The sequence below is a fragment of the Triticum urartu genome, unplaced genomic scaffold (genome assembly GCF_003073215.2).
Source record: "Triticum urartu cultivar G1812 unplaced genomic scaffold, Tu2.1 TuUngrouped_contig_4435, whole genome shotgun sequence".
NCBI lineage: Eukaryota > Viridiplantae > Streptophyta > Magnoliopsida > Poales > Poaceae > Triticum > Triticum urartu.
In genome coordinates this window covers 803-7,333 of record NW_024115024.1, presented here as the reverse complement: position 1 = coordinate 7,333, position 6,531 = coordinate 803, and the positions used below count along the sequence as shown (strand labels likewise).

The 6,531-nt window shown below is 52.7% G+C and overlaps 2 pseudogenes; both read right to left on the bottom strand.

Moving 5' to 3' along the window:
- Window positions 1-3,397: 3,397 nt before the first annotated feature.
- LOC125527820 lies at window positions 3,398-4,106 on the bottom strand (annotated as a pseudogene).
- Window positions 3,930-5,096, bottom strand: LOC125527821 (annotated as a pseudogene).
- Between the last annotated feature and the right edge of the window lie 1,435 nt (window positions 5,097-6,531).

Below are 6,531 nucleotides of genomic sequence, written 5' to 3'. Positions count from 1 at the left end.
GAATGGTTTTACATAGATGACGTCCCGCTGCCGGACCCTATCCGGGTCGGTCTCCCTGAGTTCAACAGTGCTCCATTGAAGAAACGCTTGAGCTGGCGTCCGCGGAGCTCTCAGAGAGAAAGCGACAGAGACGTCCTTTACCTGATGGGCCGGATAAGACTGTTGGCTCATTCCGGACTAACCATGATTGGAGTCATGGTCGCATGCATTATGCGGGGGGTGCAGCCGCTTCAATATAGAGGCCACCCCATGTGGTATTTCAACGGGGAGGATGACGCCACCCGTTACGGCCGTAAGGGGCCGGCCTCAGCTGCCGCTCTAGTAAAGATTTTAACATCTTTGTACAAGGGAGAAAAGGAGGACTTCCTTCACGTCAACCCGCCGGCCGGATTCACTATGTACGAACCTCCAAGTTGGGTAAGTGAACAATTGCGCTTGCCCGTTTGTTTAATACTCCCATGGTTAGATATGTAGTCTGACGACTTCAATGCAGGAACTGCGACAGGAAGTAAAGGATATCAACAGCCGCCCTCCACAGCCCGAGGACCCAGAACAGTCCCTCGATCCGGACTCCGAAGAGGATCCGGACATATCGGTGGAGCCTATCGATGGGGTGTTCCATCAGTTAAGCAAGGACAATACCTTGGTGGCCATTACGGCTGATTACCCCGGGTTAATCCCGGCCTCCCAGGTGACAAAAACCGGAGTGCTTATTCCCTCAAGAGAGATTCCATTCTCACATATTCCGGCGTTTCCAATGACAACCGTATTTTGCAGGGGAGATTTCCGAGGCGGGAGGCCGAACCTACGGCGGCTAGCCAACGAGGGGCCGCAGGGCCCCGTGGGGCGAAAAGAAATGTAGTCCGGACCGAGATGCCGGCGCAAAGGTATAGCGCGCCCTCCGTTCCCCTGGTGTTATTCTGTCAGGGCATATTAACGTTCGTGTTGTCTCCAGGACGAAGAGGCCTCGCCGGACTATATCCGGAGAGGTTGCCAATCGCGCCTCCACCAGCCAGGCTCCAACGTCTGGCCAGGAAGCGGAGGCGAGCACCAGGCGCGCACCGGACGCTCCTCCGACAGAGGATGCGGACAGGCTGGCTGCCACAAATTCAGAAGTGGAGAGTGCCATGAACCACAGGCGTCGCTGGACAGTTCTGCACGACGCTTGTTTCTCCCGAGAGGCTTTAGATGCCTTTAATTCGGGAGATGCGTACCTCCGTGCCGCTCAAGATGGTTTAGCCAGAGCCACGGAGCAGTATGTAAAAGACATACGGGTAAGAAAATTGTGGTTAAGTATATATATACCAGTAGCCCCCGAGACTTGAAACAGTTAAAGTAACTGATTTAAGGATCATATAATATGCAAGTTCTTACACAGAAGAACACCGTGCTGTCCCGGGAGCTGGAGAAGTGCAAGGCCCAACTAGAGGCCGCACTAGCCGCAGCGGGGGAGCCCAAAGGGACCCCCTCAGGTAAGATACACTTCGAAAGAGTAGTAATGTGCGGTTTGGGTGCAAATCTGACAATTCATGTTGCAGATGGTGCCGGACTTGATCCGGAAAAGAAACAACTCTTACGCCGGTTAAAGGCCGGTGAGAGTACGTTGACAAAGGTGAGGCGAGAGAAGAATGATCTTCAGGATGCCAACACCAAGCTGGACATTGAACTTAAAGACGTTTGTGGCCAGTTGTCGGACTCCACGAAGGAGAATCAGCGGCTTCGACGCGGCATATTTAGTAAGTGCTTGAACGAACTTTGAAAAATGAGTTCGGCGGGGAAGTCGACTAACAGAGTATTGTCTGTAGGTATGCTCACAGGTCGTCCTGCAGAGGAGATGCCCGGTTCTACGGGTGACCTTCTTCCCGAACTCCTGCAACTGCACGAGCGGATTCGGCAGGCGATGCGAGGCGTTGCCCAAGCCTTATGGCCTGCCCACTCCATGCCCGAGGGCCTTGGAGAGCTTGCGGAGAAACTGAAGGGAGCTCGGCGGCGCTTCCGGTTGTGGATGATATCAGCCTGCCGACAAGGCGCTAGGGAGGCCTGGGCCATGGTGAAGACCCGTTTTACGAAGTCTGACCCAAACCACATGGCCGAGGTCGGACCAGTGGGGCCGGACGGGAAGGAGATCCCTGTGAGCTTAGTATACGGCCAAGTAGAATTGGCCGCCAAGTATTCCCAGCAGGACTGTAAATTAGACAGCCTGTTAGATGGTATAGAGGAGGAATACAATTAGTCAAGATGACTATGCACTTTTGAATTGACATATGTAATGCCTTCTAGCCGGATTGTAGATCGTTTGTCGTTGCCGACCTTTTCGCTTCAACCTCGGGACCTGACGGTCCGGAGTGTGTCTGAATGCCATAGCGGTTATACAAGAACCGTGGTATGCGTGGAGACCAGGCGTAGGGGTCATTAGTGCTTTATCAGACAAGTGCCCAACTAGTTATGTTATATTACATGGTTAGTAAGAAACATCTTCCAGAGAGAATAGTTCCGTTAAGGGTTCCTTTCGCTGGGAGGCATGCCCTAAAGTGCATGTCCGAACTACGTAAAAAACGCAGAAAGAGCATCTGGGGGCGCATGGAAATTAAGAAAAAGATCATCTTTTATTTCACTGACCGAATATTCCCTTAAGAACGCTAGCTTTAGGCTTCACCCAGTCTGAGGTACACATCCGGCTGACCCGGCAGTAACAATCGCAGAGGTGCTCTCTTTACCGCCTAGCCGAACAATCGGGAACGTAGAGTAAGCACAGGAGCCAGGCAACCCAGCTTGGCCAAAACTTAAGTCATATCGATGCATATAATGGTGAAGAAAAAGGTACATGGGGAAGTTTGACACATGTGTTGGGCATAAAGCTCGTATAAATAAGCTTCTTTAAGAAGCCCCCAGGTTAAATGAACGCGAGTGGCGCGTCACGTAGTGAGCCTTTAAGGGCCATAAGGAAAAAAGAGGGGAAGGAGAGAAATATAGGACAGAAAAATGTAAAAAAATTGACAGGGGAAGGAGACGAGCACGGAGTCCGGCGCTAACTATCTGTTGATCAACGAGCTAGTCAACTAGAGGCTTACTAGGGACGTGTTGTGGTCTATGTATTCACACATGTATTACGATTTCCGGATAACACAATTACAGCATGAACAACAGACAATTATCATGAACAAAGAAATATAATAATAACCATTTTATTATTGCCTCTAGGGCATATTTCCAACAGACACCACCATCAGCGCCCACGCCAGAGCGGCGCACAAGAACCCCATCGTCTCGTACACCGCGGAGTCCGCCGGGAGCGTGAACGGCGCCGGGTACTGCGCGGGATAACACAATTACAGCATGAACAACAGACAATTATCATGAACAAAGAAATATAATAATAACCATTTTATTATTGCCTCTAGGGCATATTTCCAACAGACACCACCATCAGCGCCCACGCCAGAGCGGCGCACAAGAACCCCATCGTCTCGTACACCGCGGAGTCCGCCGGGAGCGTGAACGGCGCCGGGTACTGCGCGCCCACCGCCAGCTTGAGTGACAGCCCCAGCCCCACCACCGTGTTGAGCCCGGCGTAGCAGGCGGAGACCGCCGTCTGCGCGCCGCCGGGGCCCCCGTGCGTCGCCATCGCCACGTTGGAGACCAGGTCGCCCAGCGAGTCCCCCACGACAGCACCGTCACGCCCAGCACGCTCGCCTTCACGCCCACATGTATCCGATCGCCACCAGCTTGCGCGCTAGGGTGTACGCCCAGAGCACGCTCATCAGGAACCCGGCGGCAAGCCACGGGACGCGGCGCCGGCGCCCGCGCGGTGGGGAGGTGGCGTCCGTTGTGACCGCCGCGAGGCCGGCCAACAGGAGGCCGAGGACGCCGCCTGCGAGCTGTCCAAACTCACAACAATTTGCATGGACATCCGGCCGCCGGCCTGCCACCAACTCAGGCGCTGCTTATGCCGCATTGCTGCTCGATGGAAGCTTCATGTCGATGGGCAGGGCGATGCATTCATCCACTCCCTCCCATGTCTTCAAATGACACAGCAAGTTCGGCTAATTGCTGAGTTTATCTACACACAGGCCTTCATCTAGCAGCAATTTGCTTCTCTCATCCATTTCCCAATCCAGAATATGCGAGACTAACCACGGGGAACGGCATCATCGACTCAAATCACAACCAGAAGGGCTATGTCCTGGTCTCTTCTCACTGAATTGTCTTGGTGAGCTTGCATTTCGCGAGGAGGACGGTGGACGTGCAGTGCATGGTGCAAAGCTTGAGCAACTCCGAGGCTTGCTGCTTCAGCTCCGGCCCGCACCCGCTTTGGATCACCAGCAGAAGCTTGGCGGCCAGTCCGACCTCCAAGGCAGCGGGCGCAGACTCCTCAGGCACCATCCTGCACACCACCCACAGCATCGACAGGGCGCGCTGCGTGCAGGCCTCGGACACCCTCATCAGCAATCGGACGGCGTTGGGTATCGTCCTCGCAATCCTTGAGATCCGTCCTGCCCTCAGGGACTGAGGCGAGCGCGTCGAGGATGTCCAGGGCTGGCTCCACGCACTCCGTCGCCAGCTCCGGCAGCAGCTCCACCAGCTGCTGCGCCGCACCAATGGTGACAATCATACTCCTGGTCGGCTTGTGCACGGCGCAGATGGAATTGAGCAGCTCTGGCCCAGCGGCCACACCGTCCTGGACTCCTGGTGCCGCTTGTCCCGGACCAGGCGCATGGAGCCGGCTAAGAGGCTCAGGCTCGCCACCGTCTCCGGCCGGAAGCGAGGTCAAGAAGCGACACGCCGCCGGCCTCGGCTATGGCCTTGGTCACAGACTGGTGGGTGGAGGGGAGGGAGCGCAACTCCCGGAGCGCGGTGACGCGGGCCTGGCCCTTGAAGGGATGCCTCCTCGGGACGGCCGTGCCGTGGAGACCGTGGACAAGGTCGGCGGCGCGGCCGTGGTAGTCGGCCGAGCGCTTCTTGAAGCGGGTGTACCAACGGGAGAACCAGGTGGCGATGAGCTGCCGGAGCGCGGCGTTAGGGGTGAGCGCGTCGTCCCAGAGCTCCTGCATCGTGGTCGGGCAGGTCCGGTGGCCCAGCGCCAGCCACAGGGAGATATGCAGTTAACTGCATTTAACATCCAGTACTACGGGTTAATTAGAGAAGACGACATGGTGTTTCTTGCAAAAGTGCGGGTGACGACCGGTCCACCCACCTGGCTGCCACTTGTCGAGCTGTGATAGGCCGTGGACTAAATCATCACATCCAATACAAGTTGGGGTATGGTGGAGTTGCATTTTTCAAGTTTGGGACTAAATCTTCACATGTCATGCAAGTTAGGGTACCTGGGGTGCTATTACCTCTTTTAATTTCTACTAGGTAGCTACGGCGCCTAGACCGCGATTGAGTATATATCTTGCAGCTAGTTACTCCCTCCGTTCATGAATAAGTGTACATCTAGCTTTTGTCTTAAGTCAAAGTTTTAAAACTTTGACCAACTTTATAGAGAAAAATAACAGCATTTATGGCACTAAATTAGGTTCACTAGATTTGTTTTGAATGTAATTTCATAATATATCAATTTGATGTCATATATGTTATTACTCTTTTCTATAAAGTTGGTCAAAATTTTCAAACATTGACTTAGCACAAAAGGTAAAAATACACTTATTCGCGGACAGAGGGGGTAGAGAGTAGGAGTGTACTCTCCATTGTTTTGCATCTATTGTTTCACTAACTATCTCTGGTTGGGTGCACACGCACAGCCCGGAAAACACATACGCAGCCGGTCGCCGCCCCCTCGCTCGACCCGAATGGACAAAAAGAATGGACCAAATCCACATTTGTTAGGGTCTGCGCGTTGGAGACCTTGGTACTTGCTCTAGTTCTACTATTTCAACACGCATACAAGTACTACTGTACTAGTATTTTGTGAAACCATTTACGTGGGTATAAAACCTAGAACACATTCCAATTGGAATATGCAACTACTTGTGGACATCGAGCAAATGAATTGCATCGTGGGCTCAAGCTCAACAATTCCCAATAAATAATCTTGTACTCCCTCGGTTTCAAAATAGATGACTCATCTATTTTGAAACGGAGGGATTGTGTTTTATTTTTTGACCCAACTGGTCCGGTCTGGTCTTTAAAACTATGGAATGGGTTGATCCAGAAGCTGAAGGTGACGAGGCCATGGAGAAGAAGGACAATGTGGTGGCACCAAAGCCGCCGGAGAATGGGGATCTCCCGCGCCATGATCTGCAACCACATCACCATCACCGTCCCTCCTCCATTTGATTAGCTTAATTAATTTGTAATCGCGAGAAGAAGAGTGAACCAATGGTAGAGACTCGTGGTGAAGAGAAGGTAAGATAATAAGCATAGAATCTCCGTACCTTATTCAAATCAAAGGGAATACACGAATCTGATTTCCTTAAATGCCATCTGACATGTACGAATAGGATATCTTAGTCAACACGTGTTAGCCTACTACTCCTTAAATAAGGTATGTGAACACGATTTGATTCGTTGGCACGTACAAGTAGTAGT